Here is a 23,349-nt window from a genome sequence, read left to right as displayed (position 1 = left end):
GAGAAGTTCATGATTGATTTTTATGCATCTTGTTGCTAGGAACGTACGTTGCATATTTCATGTAAATCAACACACTAGTTCCGTGTTGTAATTCATTGCCTTTCACCTGTCAAATAGATTTAACAAAATTAATTGAATCAAATATTGATTTCATGCATCTACATACACAAACAAATTGGTGCCATTTTTTCTACCTTCTAAAATAGTTTTTTTTTTTTTTTTTAAAGTGTGGTGCATGAGATAGTAGCATCAACACGGTGGCTTAGATGGAAAAAGATGACACGCTGTGACGACCCCTAACGGGACAAGCCGAAATAAAAAGAAGAAGAAGATATAACCTGGTTGGGTTAAAACAGTGTCCTTGTGTGTAAACAGAACAAACTTTTACAGGCAGGTATAAACCAAACACACAAAATAACTACCACATGAGATAGGGAGTGATTTCAAACAATAGCGGACCTTCTGTTATCTGCACTAATTTTGTTGGCGAATACGGTACGGTAATAGATGATTAAAGAATGATCATAATGCATTGCCGGCTTGGAAATCCGATACACACCATTTTACACTCTGCAGTTGCAAAATCACAGCCGTTGATAGCTCTTGGAGTTACAGTACCTTTCATACAAGTGTGAAGCTGGCAGCCGGGACCTGGGTTCCTGGCACATGGCCTGGCACGCAACTCCAGTAACTGCCAATTTTATCAAAATAGTACCTTTCCTGAAAGGTGCTGGCTGCGAACTTTGCTGGTGCTGCAACTGTGCCACTGTGCCCGAAATAATGTTCCAGTCACACAGCACCATGACGGGATTGGCCAGCCGAGCGTGAAACTGACCACGCTGGGCCAGCAAATACGCCCTTTTCGGCCAATGCCTGTCACGTGTTTGCCAATGCCGGCTGACGTGGCTTTCTAAGGCTGTCATCCGTGCGACGCATGCATGTTATCTGGCGTTAAAACAATGTACAGTCGATCAGTTCTTCATGTTGTTGTTGATTCTTTGTTCCTCATCAAAATTGGATGTCGATTGTCGTCGTTGTTGCTTGTTGTTACTGGCATTTTGGAGTCATCTTCCAAACAAAATGAATGGTTAAAAGAAGTGCAGAATGTTGGCGTATTCATCAAAGTCTCGCTAGACTTGATTTGTGAACACCAAAAAGGCCATCGGCTCGTCTTTAATGTCAAGACCTCACTTGTATTAAAAATAAAACGAACGGGGGAGGAAGTACAGAATGCTGGAAGGACACTTGTGGGAGCCAGTGGAGGTACTTAAAAACATGGCATTATAAAACCTGTTTTCATTGGTTCTTTGCCTCTAACCAAGTCTCTCGTGGTTTTGGAGACTAATAAGTTATTCAATACATTATTTCCAGCAGGAATACATGTTTTCCCTTCCCCCTCACCTTGTGTAACATAGCGAAACTCCCCAACGGTAACAGCGAGTGGCTTTAGTGTGTGCGTGCGGTCATCCTCAGGCTGCTACTCTGCCTTAATGACCCGTGCCGCACCTCCGGGAGCTGAGGGGGTGTCAGGCCGCCGTGACTAACGGCCCGTGCCCTGATTGCCTCCTGACAACAGGCAAGTCAACACATACACACATGCATGTACACGAAGACACACCCCTCCCCTGGTACCTGGAGACATTAATTCATATGTATAAGTCTGCCATACGTGTCTACGAAAAGCATGGTAGGATCAGATTGTTTTGTTTTTTTGCGGGGTGGGGGTTGTTTTTTTGCAGTGACAGGGTACATAAGTTATGGAAAGGGCAGCCCCCCCCCCCACCCTGCATCCCATCAGAACTCCCTTTCCTCCAATTACGCACGTCCACTGGTCTCAATGTGTCCCTCAACTGCACAATTTATGAAATCCAGCTACTTTTTCTTATAAAACAAACATGCCTGGCGACACTCTAGCTTATGTGGTTGGCCTTCTGCCAGTTTCATGCGGCATCAGAGATTTTCCGACTAGCTTGGAGGCTACTTTGTGATTGTAGACATACAGCTGTAAAGATTTGCAGAAAGTGCAGAAAATTGTCAGACGCACAAAAAAAAGTCTCAACAACCCATCCCCGAAATTGAAGAGGAAGCAGGGCATCTTGATCTGAAGGACTTTTTTTATTTTCAAATCTAGGTCTACGGAATTCAACCTAATTATCCCTGGTTAGAAGCAGGTGTCTGAGACAGGTAGGTTACACTAAATTGGGATTTTTTTTTTTTTTTTGAGGTTTTCATTTTGAGGATTCTTGAAAAGGCGGAACAGTGGATCATCTGGTAAATCATTAGCCTCACTGTTCTGAAGACCCGGGTTCGATCCCGGCCCCGCCTGTGTGGAGTTTGCATGTTCTCCCCGTGCCTGCGTGGGTTTTCTCCGGGCACTCCGATTTCCTCCCACATCCCAAAAACATGCAACATAAATTGGACACTCTAAATTGCCCCTAGGTGTGATTGTGAGCGTGGCAGTTTGTCTCTATGTGCCCTGCGATTGGCTGGCAACCAGTTCAGGGCGTGCCCTGCCTCCTGCTCGTTGACAACTGGGATAGGCTCCAGCATTCCCCGCGACCCTCGAGAGGCAGCAGAGAAAGTGGATGGATGGATTCTTAGTTTCACTTGTCGACACAATATTGGGTGGACAACGCATGAAAACGTCTCAAATATTTGATGGTTGTGGTGACATCACTAAAAGATAGAATCCAAAGTTTCTCGTGACCTAATGTACAAAAACTTTAAAGGCTGATTTAAATCAAATTTGTACAACTTGGTATTAACTCTTTCGTCCTTCAAAACACGTCACATCGCAGCAATAAATGCTGCATCGCAGTATTGTGTTTAACGGGAGAGTGATGTGTTGCGATGGAACGTTGAGCGATGGATTAGAATGATCGTGTCGATTAATCTCTAGAGAAATAACACCCGGCAAAATGAGGGAAAAAAAGCCTTCTCTGATAGCGCCGCAGTGGGCGAGAGGTGCAAAGATGGAACGAATACGCCGGCAAAATTGAAGTGGAGAGAGCTCATCGTGGATGTATGGTTTTAGGCTTCAATCAATTATTAACGGCATGCAGATTAGCAGCAGTGGTACCGACAAGCGATGACGGCTGTCAGTTTTCCCCTTCTGCCTGGCCTACCTTTTTTCCGGCATGATGGAGAGCGTTCAGTGACGGGAGATAAATTAGATAAGGGGGGAAAAAAAAGTTGAAACTTGTTTTGTGCTTTGTTTATACCTCCACAAGGGAGACAGAAGGGTGAGCGCAGAGCTATGTGATGTGCGCTTATTGCAAAGAGAGCAATAAAGCGCATGATCATTAGCTGCTTACAAGATTGATGACGCTCAGCTGGAGTTAGCTACAGCGCATCATGATGTGAGAGATGTGCGGGGGGGACATTGAGTTGTATAAGCAACACACTGCAGCGTTCAGTAACTGGGGCCTTTGCAACAGCTTTTTCGTGGTGAATCTCATTCAACTTTGAGGCGACGTCACTTTTACATTAGATATCGTGGCTATAGAAGCTTCATGGATTTGCTTCCAATCGAATCAATTACCCAAATTTACCAGAGGGAGTTTGTCGATGTACGAACCTTGGAATTCGCACAAGTTGGCTGCTTCAAACCAATTTCGGATGTGCTTTATTGACATTTTTCATGTCGTGTTATAATGGGCGTGCCAATATTGTGTTGATCAGTCAAACTAGTGTCTGGGGCATTTTTTTTTTTTTTCCAATTTTTCGGAGAATCCTTGAAATTATCATTGACGTTCTCACCCAGATGGCATAGAGGAAAGGCTTGACCATTCAGACCTGCCCAACTGTCTAAGATACCCATTTCCGATTGGGGCTCAGTTGGGCTAATACCATAAATGAAGGGCAGTTTAAAAAAATGACTTTTTGATGGACAGCAAATGTAAATTAATGAACATATTTTCTGTTTTCATATTGTTTGCTATTAATGTTTGTCATTGAGCAGGACGGTGACCTCGTGGCTCACTTCTGTGATTCTGAATTCCAATCTCAGCTCAAGTTTTGCTGTATGAAGTTTGACGTTCTTCATTCTTGCCACGGGGGGGGTTTCTCCACTTACACCAGCTATCTCTCACATTCCAAAAACAAGAATGTTCAGTCACTTGAGGACTCTAAATTAGTATGACTGTGAATGCTTGTGATTGATTGGCGTGTAGTCTGACGTCTTGCTCAAAGGCAGCTGAGCTAGGTTGCAGCTCAACCACCACCCTAATCAGGACAGGCTCTATTAAAAATGAATGCATGACATTTTGGGCAGTTGAAAACCTTTTTCTATTGCTTATTGCCGCCAAGTACAGGACGAGAGAGGATTTTCCACTCATACTACTTTTATTAAGTTTATCCTGTTTTTTTGTCCTCAGCGAAGGTCTGCAGTCCATTGAGTGCAATTTCAGTTCTTTTTCAGATATTTTCTCCACTACTCGATCAATGTAAAGACATTAAAATCAGCAGCGCAAACTGCAATTGGTATTTCATATTGTCTTTCTGACATTTTGTGAAAGAAGTAATTAATCGGTTCATCACAGAGCATGCAGCCTGAAATCCATAACCGCCACCTCACTGTCGTCATTCATTGCGTTCGCGGCCACTTGGAGTGCATTTTCATACTCTTGATGAAGCACATTGATTTTCCTTTTTTTTTCAGTCTTTGATTGATTGTGGCCGACATTACCATCGCTTATTCTCATGAAGACGTCACCTACAGGCCGCTGAAATGTTAATTGAGCTTCCTCCGCTTTTTATTTCACTTTGTATGTCATGACTGTGACCCATAACAGTCGTTGAGTTCTACTGAAAGAAGTAGCACAAGTAAATATTGTCATTGTGGTGTTTGTATATGAAGAGGAGCAAAAGATGGAGGGTGGTGAGGTAAAAGCTAGGTTGGCCTTAAAGTACTTGAGGTCCCACAGGCATGGCAGCTTGGGTGAACACAATTAACCTAAAGACTGATACTATACATACTGTAGCTCAATATGGAGGTATTGGTAGAAGAGCGTGGAGCATTTCCATTTCTGCATCATAAATCGTCCCGCATTTCATAAATCATTCAGTGTTTCCTCAGGCTATGCTGACCGTAAAGCAACACTGGTAGGAGATACACACATAGTTTTAAATGCACTTACTGTATATAGCACATATGAGAGTATATCTTCTCCAACTTACTTGTTTGGGGGGATTTGGTTGTTTGGCAGGTTGGTTGGTTATTCGATCATTCAGTGGGTTGGTCAGTTTTTTGCGGGGGGTTGTGTGCTCAGTTGATTATCATTTGGTGGATGTGTGGGTGGGTTGTTTGGTTGGTGGTCAATTGCTCAGTCATTTGGTCAGTGAGTTGCTTGGTTGCACCAACAGTCTCTTGGTAGATTAGTTGGTCAGTTGGTCCGTCAGTCAGTTGGGCATTTGGTCAGTCCTTCAGCTAGCGACTTAGCTGGTGCCTTAGGGCAGATATTAAATTAGTTGGGTTGGTGATCAATTTTATCATTGGTCCCCTTGTGGGTTGGTCAGACAGCCGGTTGTTTGTTTGGGCGGTTGGTTTGTTTGATGTTGTATTGATTGGTATGTCGATCTGTCGGTCGCTCAGTTAATTGTACCGTTGTTTGGTTGATTGGTAGGCTAATTGATTGTCCAGTTGGTTTCTTAATTGGTTGGTAATTCATTCTGTTTGTTATTTAATTGATAAACACGTTGATTGGCCCATCAGTCAGTTATGTTTGTGAAGTCATTCTGTCAGTCGCTGGTTTAGCTGTTTAGTCTGTGTGTCAGTGTCAGTTCATTGATCAATTGGTTAGTCCCTCTGTCAGTTGATTGAATGGTCCTGTGGGTGTGTTAGTCAATTAGTTGGTTGACTATTTGCTTGGTTGGTTGGTTGGTTGGTTGGTTGCTCCGTCATTCGGGCAGGTAATCAGTCCATTAGTTGGATTTCCAGTTGGTGTGTTGGTTAGTTGTAAAGACATATTCGGATCAGCATCCAATTCAGAATATGATATCATGATTAACTTTAAGTTTAAATTTCCTACTAAGGTATTTTGAAAACATACTGGCTGGTATGACCTTTGATTCCACTATCATTCACCTGTATGTCTGATAGATATCCCTCAGTCCAGTTTTACATAGAGAAAATGCAACCAGTGTATCACTGATGACGGACCCAATCTAATAAGAGTAGTGCTCCCCTCGAATGTATTCTTAATTTAGTCCCGATTCCTCACTGGAACCCAGGAATGACTGCAGTGTCATCACCACCCATAACAAGAGAACATTACATTTCTAAACCCAGCGGAATACTCCTTTAAAAATGCATTGGGAGATATTATTCTGTGAGAGAGTAAATGCTTCCTAATGGAATCCTCCATTAAAAGCCGTCTCCACATTATGTCCAAGGCCTTTTTTAGGCTTTCAGCAGTGAAGCGAGAGGGAAATTATTCTCCCGTACAGTCCTGCAAGGACCCCTTTTTTCAGCCTGTTGCAATGACAGGGTCAGGGAACAACTTTGAGGTGTTCCCACTCGCTGCCTGAGGCATCTTGTGCAGGTGAAGTGGACGAGAGACAAGGATTTGCTATCAAGTGGAGAGCCATCAAGTGTTGTTATTGAAAAAGTGAGACTAAGATAAATAATTTCAAAACTTCATCTAGTATTAATGTGAGCTGTAACCTCTACAACTCATTAAAACTAAGAACTACTTTAGAGTGGAGGTAAAAATAGATGACTAAGATAATGTGGTGGAACATGTGCGCACACCGTAACTCCCACACGGCTCTGTTCAAAAGACCAGTCACATTCAAACGCACGGTAAACGGGAGACCGAACTCAGCTGACATCATTTTGACCAGGGGCCTTTGATTAACCCTCAATAAAGTTCCATTTTTCAAGTTTGCGTTTCCTGACATGTTTGTAGTCACATCTTACAGCAAATGACATGATCCGTAGAGAATGTCAACAGGATCAGAGGAATTCAATGTTCAAAGCTATCAGTCAGGAGAAAGGTACGAATGAATTTCAGCAGCACAACTGGTGCGAACATTCTCCTCACACTTCTAAAGATCAGGGTTCAAATCCCAGCCCCGCCTGTGTAGAGTTTGCGTGTTCTCCCCGTGCCTGCGTGGGTTTTCTCCAGGCGCTCCGGTTTCTTCACACTTCCCATAAACATCCAATACTTAAGTTGTGATTGTGAGTGTGAATGGTTGTTTCTGTATGTGCTGCGATTGCCTGGCAGCAAGTTCAGGGTGTATAGGCTCCAGCACTCCCACGACCCTGGTGAGGATAAGTGGCTCAGAAAATGGATGGATGGATTAATATGCCACGGAAAGCAGTGAAAACATAGTAACACCGCACAATAGTGACATTACCAAGAATTGGATGTGCCATCAAACTCTATGAAAAGATGAGGGGAAAAAAATGCTCAGTGAGGGTTTCAAGAGGCCAACAGCAACACTGAAACACCAGCAGTAATTTGGAATTTCTGGCAAGTAATTGCTCTTTAGTACATGACAAACATCTCTTTTTCATACGTATATGTTTGGCGTTTGGAGTAGAGTGGCACGACTACAGAGTTATGCTTATATGTGCTATGATCAGATGAAACCAAGGTTCAACTTTTGAGCCATATTTCCAACTGGGATATTTGGCAAAAGCTGTTATTGTTTAAGTGCAATTGGGCATTAGTTAAGGTGGATGAAATTTTGAGCAATTCCAAATACCAGTCAGTAATAGTGCAAAACCTACAGGCTTCTGTTCAAAAAAAAAGAAAGAAAAGTGGGGGGGGGGGGGACTGTTGGGAAAAGTATACTAGAACAGCTGCATTTTTTTCAATGTTAATCAGAATCAGAATCATCTTTATTGCCAAGTATGTCAAAAACACAAGGAATTTGTCTCCGGTGGTTGGAGCCGCTCTAGTACAACGGCAGACATAAACATAGAGACATTGTGAGAACAATCACAGAGCAATAAAAGGTTGTTAGTGTTTTTCAACACAACTTGAAGTAGTGGCAGTTGTACCATTTATCACAGGTTTGAAAATGATTGGTTCAATCCAAACAAGCCACATCTCCAATTATGATAGGGTATGCACAGTTGTGCAAACACATTATCGCAGTTGTTTATATTTACTTCCTATCTCCAGTTTACAGGTCACATTAATGGTGGCGAGAAAATATTAAATGATATATCTTGCTCACATTTTTATATCACAAAATCCTGTGTAGACATTCCATATCCACTGTATTTGCTATGGAGCTGGGAGAAGGCATTAAAAGTGGCGACGCACATCCGCAGCTTGATGTTCTTTTCGTTGTGGCAAGGTGAAGGTGAGGGCGGTTTATATTCGTGATTATGAGGGCGACAGTTGGTCGACGGGTGTTTTCTTCAAGATTTATTTCAGGAGAGCAGCAACTATGTCACATTGAGCACAAGAGATCAACTCTAAAGAGGAAAAAGGGCAACAAATAAGTCATTTTTTGCCTCGTTGGCAACAATCTGTATGATTTTTATGTGCGTAAACTACTAACTGCTTGCAGTAAGTTTTTTTACAATCTCGCAGAAATAAAAATCGAATTTCTTGGAGAGTCATCCATACAACACGTATAAATTTAAATACAGGAAATGGAGTATTTTTCATTTGTCTTCTTGGGAAATGACTCACGGTTGGTTGGTTGGTTGGTTGGTTGGTTGGTTGGTTGGTTGGTTGGTTGGTTGGTTGGTTGGTTAGTTGGTCCATCAGTTGCTTGATCATATGATCATTTGGTCGGTCGGTTGGTTTGTTGATTGATTGTTCCATTACTTATTTTCATTTATTATACAAGTATTTGGATATTTGGTAGATGGGCTGCTTAGTTGTATGGTTGCATTGTCAATCAGTCGTTGGGTCAGTCAGTCGACTTGATAGTCAATTGATTGGTTGTTCGGTTGAAGAGAGACGAAAACTTTCCAAAGAGGTATCGAAGATTAAAAGGGTCCACAGAGATTTCTGGCAAGTACTTGGCGTATCCTACTTATGACAAAAATCTCCTGTACGATTAAAGTTTCTGTGGCAATGTGGACTGTATCGTGAATTTCCAGTGACTTAATCTGTCTTTATTCCCCCTCATACCTGCTACTTTTTTCTTCTGTTGGGAACATTTTTATTCCTTTTCTTCCTAACATAATCTGCTGCGACGTGTGACAAGAAGAATCAGCGAACAGATGAAATTCTAAACTCAATTTGAACCGCCCCAAAAAAGGTGGATTTATGCATCCAGCAGGAAGCTCTTGTCGCTTCCTCCGCCTGCTTTCGCCAGAAATCCACTGCCATCTGTTTGCCACTCACCAGCCGTTCCCACATCCTCCCCTTGAGTTCTGACTCCCCCAGACCGTCTGTCAACCTCCTTACCCTTCCGTCGAAGCCCCCTGCCCTCAACCTCCTTCATCCATCATGGCGAACCAACTCATGATTCCTGTGTGGGGACTGCCAGGCGACAGGGATCATGCAGCTTTGTGGAACCGGTGCTCAGATAAGCTGCTGAATTAGCGGATGGAGGAGATGAGCAGTGGCAGCGCAAAAGGGAGTGCAGGAGATAAGAGGAAAGGGGCTGTGATCAAAATGCATAAAAAAAGAGGCATAAAAATATGCAAAGTAATTGAATGTGTTGCCTGGTGAAAGTAAAATGGGGAATAAAAAGTCTACGTCATTTATTTTGATACCACAACCATCCATCCATTTTCCAACCTGCTTATTCTCACAAGGGTCGCATTGGTTGCAAGATCCGTCAAAACTAGCAAGCATTCCAACAGCTTCTTCTGTCTTGCAATTAAATTCTTGAACAGTACAATTCCATTGCTACATCCTGTCAATTTTCTGCCTCAAGTTTGTTGTCACATCCTGCTGGGCAAATTACTATTAAATAGGATATATATGATACACTGTAGGCTTACGGCCATGCTACCCTGAGAATGCCTGATCTCAGATATCAGAACCTAAGCGAGTTTGCCCCTGGTTAGTACTTGGATGGGAGACCGCCTGGGAATACCAGGTGCTGTAAGCTTCTCTCCCTGGCTAAATGGAGGAAGGGCATCCGTCGTAAAACTGTGCCAAACAAATGACTTCATCTGAGATGACACACTGTGGCGACCCCTAACGGGACAAGCCAAAAGGAAAAGAAGAAGAAGATATGATACACTGTATATGACAGACTATCGGAAGAGTAATCCCTTTAAACTGCATACACACCTTGATGTCCTAACATCCTTTCCACAATGGTTATTGCTGTGTACGATGGCTCCAATGGGCATTCTAACTGCACTAAATGCTTGAAGAAGAAGAAGACTCGATCTTTTGCACAACTCTGAGTTTAAAAATTAAAAGTAACTTGTCAATGGACTGACTGTTTGTCTGCTGTCATAGTCAAAATGTATGTTGTACGAGGACGGCTCCAAATAATGGAGACAAATTGCTTGTGTGTTTTTTACATACTTGGCCAAAAAGGTTGATTCTGATTCTGATCAATCGCTTGGTTGGTTGTTCATTTAGAAAGTCGGTCACTTTGTTTATTGGTTAGTTAATGTATGAAGTGGGTGATTGGTTAGTCCACTAGACAGTCGAGTTTTGGTCGGACAGTCAGTTAGTTGCTTGGTTGAGTTGCTGGTTTGTTGGTCATTTATTGTTGGCTTTTTGATCGGTGGTTTGGTCAGTGGTTTGCTTGGTTAATTGTTGGGCCAGTCAGTTGATTAAGTGGCTGGTTGATGGGCTTTGGTTGCTAGGTTGGTCGGTTAGTCATTTGGTTATCCTGGCTCTTGGTTGAAGGCTTGGTCCATCGCTTGGTTGGTTGAATGATCGGAAGGTTGGTGGTTCATTCGGAGAGAGAAGAAAACCAAAAGTATCAGCCATGTTTTACATGGGACAACAATCTTCCGTGTTCTTCATATGTCAAGTCTGACTAAATTCAGCAAAAAAGTTTGTCAATTCGGTCACGAAACCCTTTACGATTGCGCCAGAACACTGAAGATGAAGGCTGATTTCCTCTTTAAACCTGACAGCAACCTAAAGAGTACATTCGCATCAACAAAAAAATGGCTGTCGTGACAGTTTCAGACAATGCATCCTTCCTCCTCCTGTCACGCCATGAGGCTGTCAGCCAAGAGTTCGTGACCTTCGTCTCTGCCTGCGGGTTGGTCCCTGGTGATGAACACCACCTTTTCCGCTCGATCAAGCGCACTAAATCATGTGTGAGGTGAACGAAGGAAGAGCGTGGCAGCGTTTTGTCCCACTGTCATGTAAATACAGCTAAAAATGCATCCACGCTGTCGCAATGCGTGGAAAAAAAAAACGTGGAAGATTTCCACCAAACCAATCTCTTTTGAACAGGAGCTGGTGACTGATATTTTGCAACATTCTGTATCTTGAGTGTTTTTCTACATTAGGTTTTTAGTTTCACTTTGCCCCTGAAAGTTGCATCTTTTACCCCTCACAAGCGCGTCAAACATGAAGTGTGAATTTCTGAATGTCATTTAAGTGGTCGTAAGTGCTCACTTCGGTAGCATATTGCTCCATGACCTCAAACAATCTTTGATACTGTCCAATGGTATTTCACCTCTCTACTTGTGATATTTTTTTTGGGGGGGGGGTTTGCCTCTCTTCACATCTGTGCTTGTTGAAAAGCCGAAGACGAATGCATCACAGTCCCCGCCGATTGTGTGAAATGATGAATGGGCTGGTCGTCACCTTCTTCTTGATCCCGCCCCGATCGCGCCCACTTTTGATTGGTGCCTGTTGTAATGGAAAAGCGATGGAGGCCAAGCCAAGTGAGGCCGGGGCAGAACGGGGCCAGGCTGTTCTGGAACTTGGAAAGGAAAAGCGCCAATACATGCTAGCAGCTACTCCACCGTGCTGCCTTGTATAGAAATAATCCCTTTGAATGGCGGCGAAATTATGAGGTAGAGCTAACGCGGATTGATTTGCCATTGGTTACCGTGGCCAACAAATAGCATTAAAAGTTCTTGCTCTGTGACAAAATCTATAGAAAATCTTTACCCAACTCACGCACACACACGCACGCACACAACTGCACAGGAAAATGGCAACGTTTATTTTTTTCTCCCCCACCCGCTGCACATGAAGGAGCATTAATCCAATTCAAACTGCTCCAAGGAGACGGCTCTCTAATAACTTACGGTGACTTAAGAATCTGTTTATGTCGGGCCCGTGAAAGATTAATAACTTCCACAATAGCAACGGTGCACGTCCGCGGGAAATAAAGAGCACAATAGGAAAATAATGCCGATGCGCTGAGATAAATGAAAAGGCAAATTAGCCGCTGGCGATGTCGTTTGATTACAAGTTGCCTCAGTCGCCGCTTGATTTGCTGGCCCGAGACGCCACTAACCACGTCAGCCAACAGATTCATCTGTGATTTACTCTGTAATTGTCTAAAGTAGGGGTCTCAGACTGGGGTCCTTAGACCCCTGGGGCCTAACTGCAGCTAGGGAGGCCACAAAATAATACAAAATAATAATTACTATACAATATATCATATTTTAAAAAGTACTTAGCTACATATGGGAATGGACTTTGGCCATAACATAACAACAAATGTTTCTTGGAAAATACACATTTTCTGGTGAGATTGCAACGTTTCATCCTCCGTTGCTGTTCTTGTGAAGTTTACTATTTTTTTTTTCTTGAAGAAAAAAATTCTTTGCTTTTTACTCTGACGGTTAAAAAAATGTCAGCAAATTCTGTCTCAATTATGTGCTTTCAAAAATGACCTTTTTTTTTTTTGGTACAGTGGTTAACTTGTTTTTGCCCTTGCATGACAGTTAAGTGTTCAAATGAGACTTCAAATCTTGCCAGAAAAAAAGAACTCCTTTTGTTTTCATCAAATGGTCATGATTTTGAGTGTATTGTAGTGTAATTATACAGAGGTTAGCTTATTTTGGTACTTACCGGTAAATGTATTCGGTTCAGTTTTATTTAGTTGCATTTCAGACTGATTAACATTCATACTTGTTTGGCATTTTAAAATGTACTGAAATGTATCATTTTTGGTTTGTTTATATTGTGATTAACTCATTTTTAGACTTGTATGACATTTAAGAATGTTACTTAAAGCATTAGTTTGTTTGACTTTTAATGTTTGATTTTGTTTTATGACGGGAACGGAACAAGTTATTTCACATAATATGAGTTCTCGTGCCTCTGGGTGGGGGATTAAATGATTACAAATACACACATTGCGATGCTAACATTTTTTGAAAATGTTACTGCTCTCGTATCAGATGGCATTACAATGTGCATATGAAGAGTTTGTTTTCAAAACGAGACATAGGCATTTTTTTCAGATTTACGAAACTCGCGCCAAAATTATCCATTCAGACCTGGATAATTTTGGCGCCAGTTTCATAAATCTGAAAAAAATGCCTATGTCTCGTTTTGAAAACAAACTCTTCATATGTACCTAATGAAGTGTCCATGGAGTGTGTGTGTGTTAGTGAATGTGTTGTTCTTACTATGATTGGTTGAGAAATTTGTTTGCTTTTTTGGGCAACTGCTGCTGTGCTGTGGCACTTCAGGGTGCCCGTCGCCAAACACACACACACACGTACGCGCGACGGCCACGATTTGGAATGCAAATGAAGGCCGTCGTGCACAGCTGTAAGCGTGTCTGTGGGCACAGCCGGCCCGCTTCCAAAACTGTGCACAAACAGACGGAAATCTGCAAATACGCGCGCAAAACACACTCGCACACTTCTTCGATCCCTTCCAACACACACTCACACACTAAACGTATTCATAGTCATTACCCCCACAAAAGCAATAACTATTATTTTCACGTTCGTTTGTTTGATTGTTAACAGGGCTTGGCAAAAACTAGGAACTATGAAAAGGTGTGTGTGGCGAGATGGCTGAGCTAGAACCCATTCAATAGTGGTACAAATCCGGTGAACCTAAAAATCATATTGTCTAATAAAATGATCACGATTGGCTGGCAACCAGTTCAGGGTGTACCCCGCCTCCTGCCCGTTGACAGCTGGGATAGGCTCCACTACTCCCTGCGACCCTTATTAGGATAAGCAGCAAAGAAAAGGGATGGATGGATAGTAAAATGATCTTCGAGGGCTGATTTAGTTCTTTTTTTTTTCCCAAAAGCGACCAAGTGAAATTTCAGTCTACTGTGACAAGGCTCTGTTGTTCTGTCTTGAATACAACACCTGATCTTTTTTTTTTTTTTTTTTTTTTTGGGGGGGGGGGGACTTTAGCATCCCTCATCTGTCAAATTTGGTAGCAATCACACGCAATCTCTAGGACAAGTTTGTCATGAAAGGATTGGAAAAGGCAAATTTGATCCTGAAATGTCTAATTGGACCCAAAATAACCAACGTCATGTTTATTTGACAGCATATGTCGTATTTGTGCATCTGATGCCACCGAATTTCGTGTTGCCAAGTAAAATGATCATTGGCGGTTGAAATTAAAAAAGCTGCCAAGTGTACGTTCATATCCTCTGTGACTGTTGTGGTATTAATTGATATTCTTCCTTGAATAAAACCCGGTTGATCATCTTGTTGCATGCGCCCCGATCACGATATGCACGTCTATTCTATTTCCTAAGTTTGTCGCCAAATAGTTTGTCCGTTTTTAAAATGTACACAGAGACCCAACAGCAATAACAAAAGCATTTTCCTCAGATTACGTATTACGCCAAAGGGTAATTGCCCTCCATTCAATCATGACATCCGAATGCTCCTATTCCGCCGTTTGACATCATTTTTTTTTTTTTTTTTGCACACACACAAAAAAAAAAGTTCATTGTCAGTGTGAAGCGAGAAGTGGCGGAGGGGAATTAGTAAGCGAGCGAGTGCTTGCTATGAAGGCTTACGACTGCAAAGCTAAATGAGATTTTTTTTTCTTCTTCTTCTTCTTCAAGCCAGCTCTGCATTGCCTTGAGACTTTGCCGGGAACGTTGGAACTTTTTGAACATGCTGATGAAAACTGACGTTATTTTCCAAAACACATCTGTTTGTGCTCATTAGTGCTGCTTTTGGAGTTTGTCAAAAAATGGCACCTTATCTTGTCCACTTGTCTGTCACACACTCACATATGTAGGCACTTAGTTGACTTTTGGGGGGCTGGATTTATCTTGTCACTATCAGCTAGTAATCATAACGAATGGGTTGTATTGTAGCGTTAAAGGAGATGTGGGGTTTTTTTTGTGTGTGTTTTTTAGCACAGTGGTTCAGCTGGAAAGAGTTGGCCTCACTGTTCTGAGGACCAAGGTTCAATCCCAGCCCACCCTGTGTGGAGTTTGCACGTTCTTCCAGTGCCTGCGTGGGTTTTCTCCGGGCACTCCGTTTTCCTCCCACACCCCAAAAACATGCAACATTAATTGGAAACTCTAAATTGCCCCTCGGTGTGATTGTGAGTGCGGCTGTTTGTCTCCATGTGCCGTGTGATTGGCTGGCAACCAGTTCAGGTTGTACCCTGCCTCCTGCCCGTTGACAGCTGTGATGGGCTCCAGCACTCCCCATGACCCTTGTGAGGATAAGCGGCAAAGAAAATGGATGGATGGATGTTTTTATTTATTTATTTCAGTTTAAATCCCATTTGTCTAAATAACTTGTATGCTTTTGTCAAAATACCCCATGAATTGAGAGTTGTAGCACAATCTATACCTGATTTGTTGTCTTGCTGAAATTAGCTGGTTTTCCCCCTTCATCCCACCTCATATACTGCTGGTCCAATGCCAATATGGACGTTTTTTTATCATGTTACAATGGTGAAGGTTCAGAATGTTTCTCTCAGAAACAGGTTCAGAAATACTGGAGGCCCAAAAGAAAAGATTTACACATTTTTGTTATAAGTATGTAAATTTATGTCTGTGGTTGTTATTGTTTCCAAACGTGGCCGCTGAAGGACCATCAAGCATATCAACCAATTTTTCACCGGCCGGGTGACAAAACAACTCATTAGTGGGGACGCTTCGTGTGGAATGAGACAAACCTGAACCTAGGGAAAAAAAAAAAAAAGACTTTCTAGTGACATTCTAGTGTGACGTACAGTCGATGGCTTTTTCACAGCACTTTGTGCGAGGGTTTCATGGTCTCTCCAATGTAGAGAATATTACACACCGCACGACAATAAGCTAGATAAAAACATGATCGAGTTTGCTCTCATGATTTTTGCACATTAGTTGAACCAGTTTTTGTCCGATACTCTTAATAGGTTTCAACTGAGACTACGCAGATAGTAACGTGGTTGCTTAATTTCACACTGGATACACAACAAGCACTCCAGAGGCAAGACTATTTGTATACAAGCAATTAAAAAGTCAATTTTCTGTAATATATCCCCTTTAACAGACAACAATCGAGGAATATTTAAAAGAAATGAATCCAGAAAAGAGCTACCTCGTGGGCCTCAGTCTATGCAAGCGCACAACCACCAAAGACAAAATGTCAGTTCCTTTTTCCCGCTGACAAATGACTCCAATCAGCCATCGGGGGTGGCAGTCGATAAAGAACTGTGTTATGAATGTGGTTCATAAAAGAAAACACGATGAGTATTCCCGCGTGCTATGTGTATTCATAACATTTCTATCCAATGAAAGCTTCGGATATCTACGCACTGACAGTTTTGACTTACCATCATGACATTTGTCGTGTTCTCCATTTTTTTTAAAAAAAGCTATTAGTGCAATAAACACCAGGAAACACCAAGTGTTGTCTATTCGCAATTGTGTAGCGCAAGATTTTCTGACATATTTCTGACAAACTCGCTTGCAGGTAAGATTTAAAGATGCTCCCAAAATACACTTCAGAAAGGTGGACTGAATTTGACCTTCTGCAAACATTTGAATGCACAAGTTGAACCCTGAAAGTTTCAGTACTTTTTCCACAACTTGCTTTTCTCTCACAATGAGCAGAACTACAGAATCCCTGATGTTTGAGCCATGAATTGACTGATAAATTTACCAGGATATCCCCTTCCCTGCCTTCCTGTGACTCTTCCAGTCTCTCCGGATCTCTGTTGCAAACTGCTGATGACACTTTCACCACTCCTTCTGTATAAGGCTTATACAGACTACTTCTGCGTTTTGCTTTTCAGTTCCTCTCTGTAAGTAGCGTCATGTTAGCTTGCTTCAAATCAGAAGAGGATGTCAGAAGAAGAAGAGCCATTGCGCACTGTGCTGACAACTGGGTTTGTGTAATTGTTTGTCACAGGGCGGCTGTGCAAGGAGGAACCTGCAAAGTTGTTCCAGTCAACAGTTGTGGAAATGTTTTGGATTTCTGTGACTTTTTTTGTACTTTTACTGAATTCCTGAGGATGGATATAGTTGCAATTTGTGTGAGTTTCTTCATTAGTTACCTTCCCTTGGACAAAAAGAAATATATATTTGTGAGTGTGGCAGTAATCCATTAATTTAGGCCTTTGGCCATTGGTGGGAAAGTAACACCCCCAACTCTCCAGCACATTGTGTGAAACATACTAAAATATTGAACAGCTCGATATTCAATATATTAGAGAAGGTAAAATTTAGTTAACCTGTAGACCAGGGGGTGTCAAACAAATTTTTGTCATGGGCCACATTGTAGTTACGATTTCCCTCAGAGGGCCGTGATGGTGAAACCATAGAAATCCTGAATCGCCTCATCATATTTACACATGAAATTTATGAATCAGAAATGAAGCGTGACGGGTTTTTCAACAATTTTTCACGTTTGGTAACACAAAAATGCTTATAATATCTCAACATTATCATTTATGATATATGACAATTTGAAATGTTGGGACATATTTTCACAACAATCACGGATTTTGTCACCGATGATTTGCCTTCACAGGCCACATGAAATCATGTGGTAGGCCGGATCTGGCCCCCGGGCCTTGAGTTTGACACCTGTGCTGTAGACGTTTTAAAGAATTTAGGGTTCGTCGTGAAAATTCAACCTAAACGTTGTTGCTGGTACTTGTTGTTCCATGTAGCTTCCAGTCAAACGTGTTAGAGCTGCCGACCTCACCCCAAAGATTCTTGGACCTCACAGAAGTAGACAGTGTCATATTTTCGAGTTTAAATATTGTCAGTGAGTCACTGATGGTGAAGTGGTACACACGCCTGTCTTTGGTGTAGGCAGCGTGGGATCGATTCCCGCCCAGTGTTGGTGTCGATAGCTACCCTGCGACTGACCGGCGACCAATTCAGGATGTAGCCTGCCTTTCGCCCGAAGCTCACTGGGATAGGCTCCGGCTTTCCTGTGATGCTTGTAAGGATAAGCAGCTTGGATAAGGGATGGATATTGTCAGTGGTTCCTCTTGTCCAAAAATACAAGGGTCCTCCAAAGTTCCTCGTACTGGGGTTAAGCTAATTGAACATTATATATTCTACAAAATACTTCTACTGTGGGTGAAACCAATCGTACTGATTCTGGAGAAAAAAATGAGGACGACAAGTTTTTTAGGCATTACAATTCCTTTTAGTCACAAAATAGTCACCAGAGGTTGTTAATTGTTTGCCTCTTGGGGCACATCTGTACTTGTGAAGCTCGTCTTCAGGAGCAATGACTGAACTGGGCACTGCAAATCTGTCAGGTTACTGGCACACAGGGTGCATTTAAGGACATCCACAAGGCCTTGTGTGCAAAATAGTTTTAACTATTGTACATATCTCAGGAGCGGTAAGGTATTTAGCAGTGGAGGAAGAAGTGGGGTAAAAGACAGCTAAATGGTATTTTCTCATCTTAGCCACACTCCATTCAACATCAGTGATCTGCCGCTGCCCATTGAGGTTATACAAGTGCTGCATTGAGAATTTGGAGTCCCCCCCACCACCCCAACACTCCCCGCACCCGCACGCTGCAGCGCTCTATTGATTGCTGTGTGAAGAGGGATTAGTGGCTGGGAGGCAGAAGGAGAGGTAGCGAAGGAGGGAGGACGAAGGTAGCAACGGACGACAGGGGAACTTATGGCGCAAGGGAGGGAGGATTGGAACGAAGTACGGGTTGGCAGAAAGTGACGGATGGAGTCAGCGAGGAAAAGATGGAAGAATAAAACTGGGAATGATGAAAGGGAGTGAAAGTTGTCACAAGGAATGGATTGGTGGAATGTGGGATGGGTGGAGAGAGAGCAAAGAACGAAAGTGCTTGTGATGGAACAAGGTAAGGATGGAATGGTGGGTGGAATCCAGCGAGGTACGGGGGCAACGGAATGAGGTCAAGTCTACTCCTTTTGGTATGCTTGATGCCAAAATTGTCACAGAACGCAATATTCTGTAGGCTGCGAAAGATCCGACAGAATGCTCAAGAATCGCTGGCAATATTTGGACTTCTGTTTGAAAACGGCCGGCAGTAAATCAGTTAAAAAATGTATACGTCCCGACCCTAACATGTGACCCCATAACCTTAACCCTACCCCTAAACTAGAGTTTGAATAAATGTTATTAGAGTAGACTCGTGTAAAAAGAACCCTGATTGGGTATGCAGACAACGCCACCTAAGAAGTGACAGATTCAGTCGTGTCTTTGTTCGGAGCAGGCGAAAACTCCTCGGAGCGGAATTTTGACCGTCTAGGTGAACGTTTGAGACGAAAGTCTATTGGGCTCTTACAGTCGCTTGAATATGAAGGCCACACGGATGCCACAAACACGGCACGTTTGAGAGTGTCCGCCTCTCTCCTGGTAACAGAAAACATTTGTGACCCAGAAGGCGATGAAGCCATTTCAGCTGATAGTTTCCAAACAAACTCCTTCAGTCTGTGACAGGTGTCATATTTCCCTTCAGGTGGAATCATTGCTGACTGATGCACCGGCAAGTACATTTTCTACTTTACCCGAGTATTTATATATGGAACAAAATACAAATACTTTGATTCTGTACTCATTTTTCAGGTGTCTGTACGTTAGCTGAGTCCGGCATTTATTTTTCTGATGTCTTTATATTTTTACTCCCTACAATTGAAAAGAGATATATGTACTTTCTACTTCAGAGATCAGCGATATGGTGACCGCGGGCACGAGGTAGCCCCCAAGGACCACATGCGCCTGCGGGCCTGTTCCAGAAATCAGATCACCAGTGAGATGCATCCATTGTTTCTGTGTTGTTATTCTAAAAAGAAAATAGTGTCACTTTCCAGTCAGCTGCGTCTAACTTGCTTTGTGGATATTAAAACAGAACATTCATCCATCCATCCATCCATTATCTAGCGCTTTTCCGGGTCAGGTCGTGGGGGAAGTAGCTTCAGCAGGGATACCCAGACTTCCCTTTCCCCAGCCACTTCTTCTAGCTCTTCCAGTGGGATCCCGAGGCATTCCCAAGCCAGCCGAGAGACATAGTCTCTCCAGGGTGTCCTGGGTCATCTTCGGGTTCTCTTTCCGGTTGGGACATGCCCGGAGCACCTCACCAGGGAGGCGTCCGGGAGGCATCCGAATCAGATACCCCAGCCACCTCATCTGGCTCCTCTCAATGCGGAGAAGTAGTGGGTCGACACTGAGCCCCTCCCGGATGACCGAGCTTGTCACCCTATCTCTAAGGGAGACCCCGGACACCCGGCGGAGGAAACTCATTTCAACCGCTTGTATCCGGGATCTTGTTCTTTCGGTCATGACCCACAGCTCGTGTCCATAAGTGAGGGTAGGAACGTAGATTGAGTAGTAAATTGAGAGCTTCACCTTTCAACTTAGCTCCTTCTTTACCACAACGGACCGATACAAAGTCCGCATCACTGCAGACGCTGCACCGATCCATCTGTCGATCTCCCGCTCCATTCTTCCCTCACTTGTGAACAAGACCCCAAGATACTTGAACTCCTCCACTTGGGGAAGGATCTCATCCCCGACCTGGAGAGGGCACGCCACCCTTTTCCAACTGAGGATTGATTTGGAGGTGCTGATTCTCATCCCAGTCGCTTCACACTCGGCTGCGAATCGCTCCAGTGAGAGCCGGAGATCCTTGTGCCGCACTCTCCAAGAATGACAAAACCCTTCCATAATCTCTTCCATTATTGTAACAGTTGGATTGATCATAAAGTGATGTCATTTCGGAAGATCACATGCTAAAGAGGCCATTTTTTTTTTTTTTGCTGGTCACTTGTGAGCTCAGTTCAACAAACAAAGACTTTGCATGTACAGCGGATGCCAGCTCGCGCTTTGCGAAAGTATGTTATTTCGGCCACACTCCTGAAGAGCCTTAAGAGTAACATGCAGGTACGCGCACTTGACTCTCAATCCATGGGAAAGTGGGGTAATATGAGTTCGGGTTTCAGCACCGGATGACCACCGTCACACATGAGCTTCAAGACAAAATGAGTTCTGCTTTTTTTTTTTGTGTGTGTGTGTGACAAGAGTGACTTTCCGCCACATACGTGGGACGTTACAGCAATGCGCTAATAAGTAAGTTTTCTTTGTGCCAAGATAGCAAAACAGCCATTATCAGTGAAAACCAATTTGTATTTTTTTCCTCAAGTGTGTACCTGTATCTGAACTTCCATGAAAGTGCAGGGCATGATTACTTTTGCCACCATCGCCACCTTTCAGTCGCTTCTTTTACTTTGAGCGCGCCACCGCATCCCTGACTCAGTGGAGATATATGGCGTGGATTAGCTAGTGGACACGACGTCGTCTGTCCAGAGTTAATGGGATCACAAGAGGAAGAGACGGGATATCGGTGCCGGTTAATGTTTAATCCCGCACCTCCTCAAAACCTCGCCTCGTGCTCGCGGCTCCTTGCATCTGATAATCCTCATGCCTCGTTCTTCTATCATCGAGGTGCCTGGGTAAATATCTAATTGGCTGCAGCATGCCATTTTTAATTATTCGGGTGCATGTAGCTCTACTATCTGTCCCATGGCTGCTCGGACTCCCTCCACACTTCCCCGATTGGTCTTCATTTGAGCTCAGGTTTCATGTTGTTCAGACTTAAGGTTGTTGAGGATGAAATGAGCTGGATAAATTCTTCGAGGTGGGCGGAATGTAGTCATCGAAACTGGAATCTGAAATACCATCCATCCATTTTCTTCGCTGCTTATCCTCACGAGGGTCGCAGGGAGTGCTGGAGCCTATCCCAGCTGTCAATGGGCAGGAGGCGGGGTACACCCTGAACTGGTTGCCAGGCAATCGCAGGGCGCATGGAAACAAACAGCCGCACTCACAATCACACCTAGGGGCAATTTAGAGTGTCCAATTAATGTTTCATGTTTTTGGGATGTGGGAGGAAACCCACGCAGGCACGGGGAGAACATGCAAACTCCACACAGGCAGGTCCGGGATTGAACCCGGGACCTCAGAACTGTGAGGCCAACGCTTTACCAGCTGTCCCACCGTGCCGCCAATCTGAAATGTTTAAATTGAAACGATTCTGGAAGAACCATAATGTTTGTCGCGGTTCCTATCAGTTGTCGACTCTCCATGCTCTACCCTACCCCTAACCTGACACTAACCAAACTAAAGTAATTAAGAATTCAAGATGGCTCTATGTTTATAACAGAATATAGTCCACTATGTCTGTGGCGTACTTCCAATGTCACCAGTGATCGGCAAATCGATAACTTCCCGATACATTCAGTGAGAAAATGAAAGGACAATAATGGTCTCGCACATCAACTACCAACTACCAATGAATAAAAATAACATGATGGATACTATTAAGTTCGAGAAAACTGTAGAGTCCATTTAATTGGAGGGAATTTGCTGTTCCTCGACACACAGCAGATATTGCAGTAAGGCTCAAATTCATTGCACTACTAAGAATAGACAGGCTTCGTCCCAAATGCCAACTATGCCAGCTTGGCAATAGAAGATAAGAATACTTGTGTAAACTAGGTTTACAGTGTATACCATAAATTGTCATGGCTGCATTCATCTTGATGGGCCCGGTTTGAGAATATGCGGTCAGATGAAGTTCAGGGTGTGTGAGAAGAGCGCTAAATTACATGTTCCGAGGATGAGACGAGGATGGTGCATCGTTGGTGACTACCCTTACCATGACAATGAATTTGACTCTTGCCAAATTACTGCTACATACATTCTTGTAACAAGTAAAAACAAATCACCTCCTTGTAATTTGATTTCATAAGACTTTAGACAATGACAAGGTGTCAGGACAACGGTGGCTGCTTATTCCGCTATTATAGCGACTCGATTCGGTGCAACGTGGCATACAGGAATGCTCATTTGATCTATTTATGGCCCCGTCACACCATGACGTTCTGGTCAGCGTTCTATCGCGTTTGAGGAAACGTTGGTAGTCGCCCATACTCGCCGGGATAGCGCCAGAAGAGCGTTGTTTGAACCCTAGTGAACGTCAATGATCGCTGGGAATCGGCGGAGAACGCCGGTCCGGAAAAAAAGTTTTGAACCTGCACAAAAGTTCTCACCAAGACC

At 43.2% G+C, this 23,349-nt stretch overlaps 1 protein-coding gene and 1 pseudogene across 3 annotated transcripts in view; both read left to right on the top strand.

The window, feature by feature from the left end:
• iglon5 (IgLON family member 5) overlaps positions 1–23,349 on the top strand; it is a 190,932-nt gene that overhangs the window by 104,090 nt on the left and 63,493 nt on the right. The window lies entirely within an intron of this gene.
• LOC133501588 (5S ribosomal RNA) lies at positions 9,914–10,029 on the top strand (annotated as a pseudogene).

The sequence above is a fragment of the Syngnathoides biaculeatus genome, chromosome 5, assembly GCF_019802595.1.
Source record: "Syngnathoides biaculeatus isolate LvHL_M chromosome 5, ASM1980259v1, whole genome shotgun sequence".
Taxonomy (NCBI): Eukaryota; Metazoa; Chordata; class Actinopteri; order Syngnathiformes; family Syngnathidae; genus Syngnathoides; species Syngnathoides biaculeatus.
The sequence above is the reverse complement of the archived record's forward strand: the minus strand, read 5'-3'. Positions and strand labels throughout refer to the sequence as shown.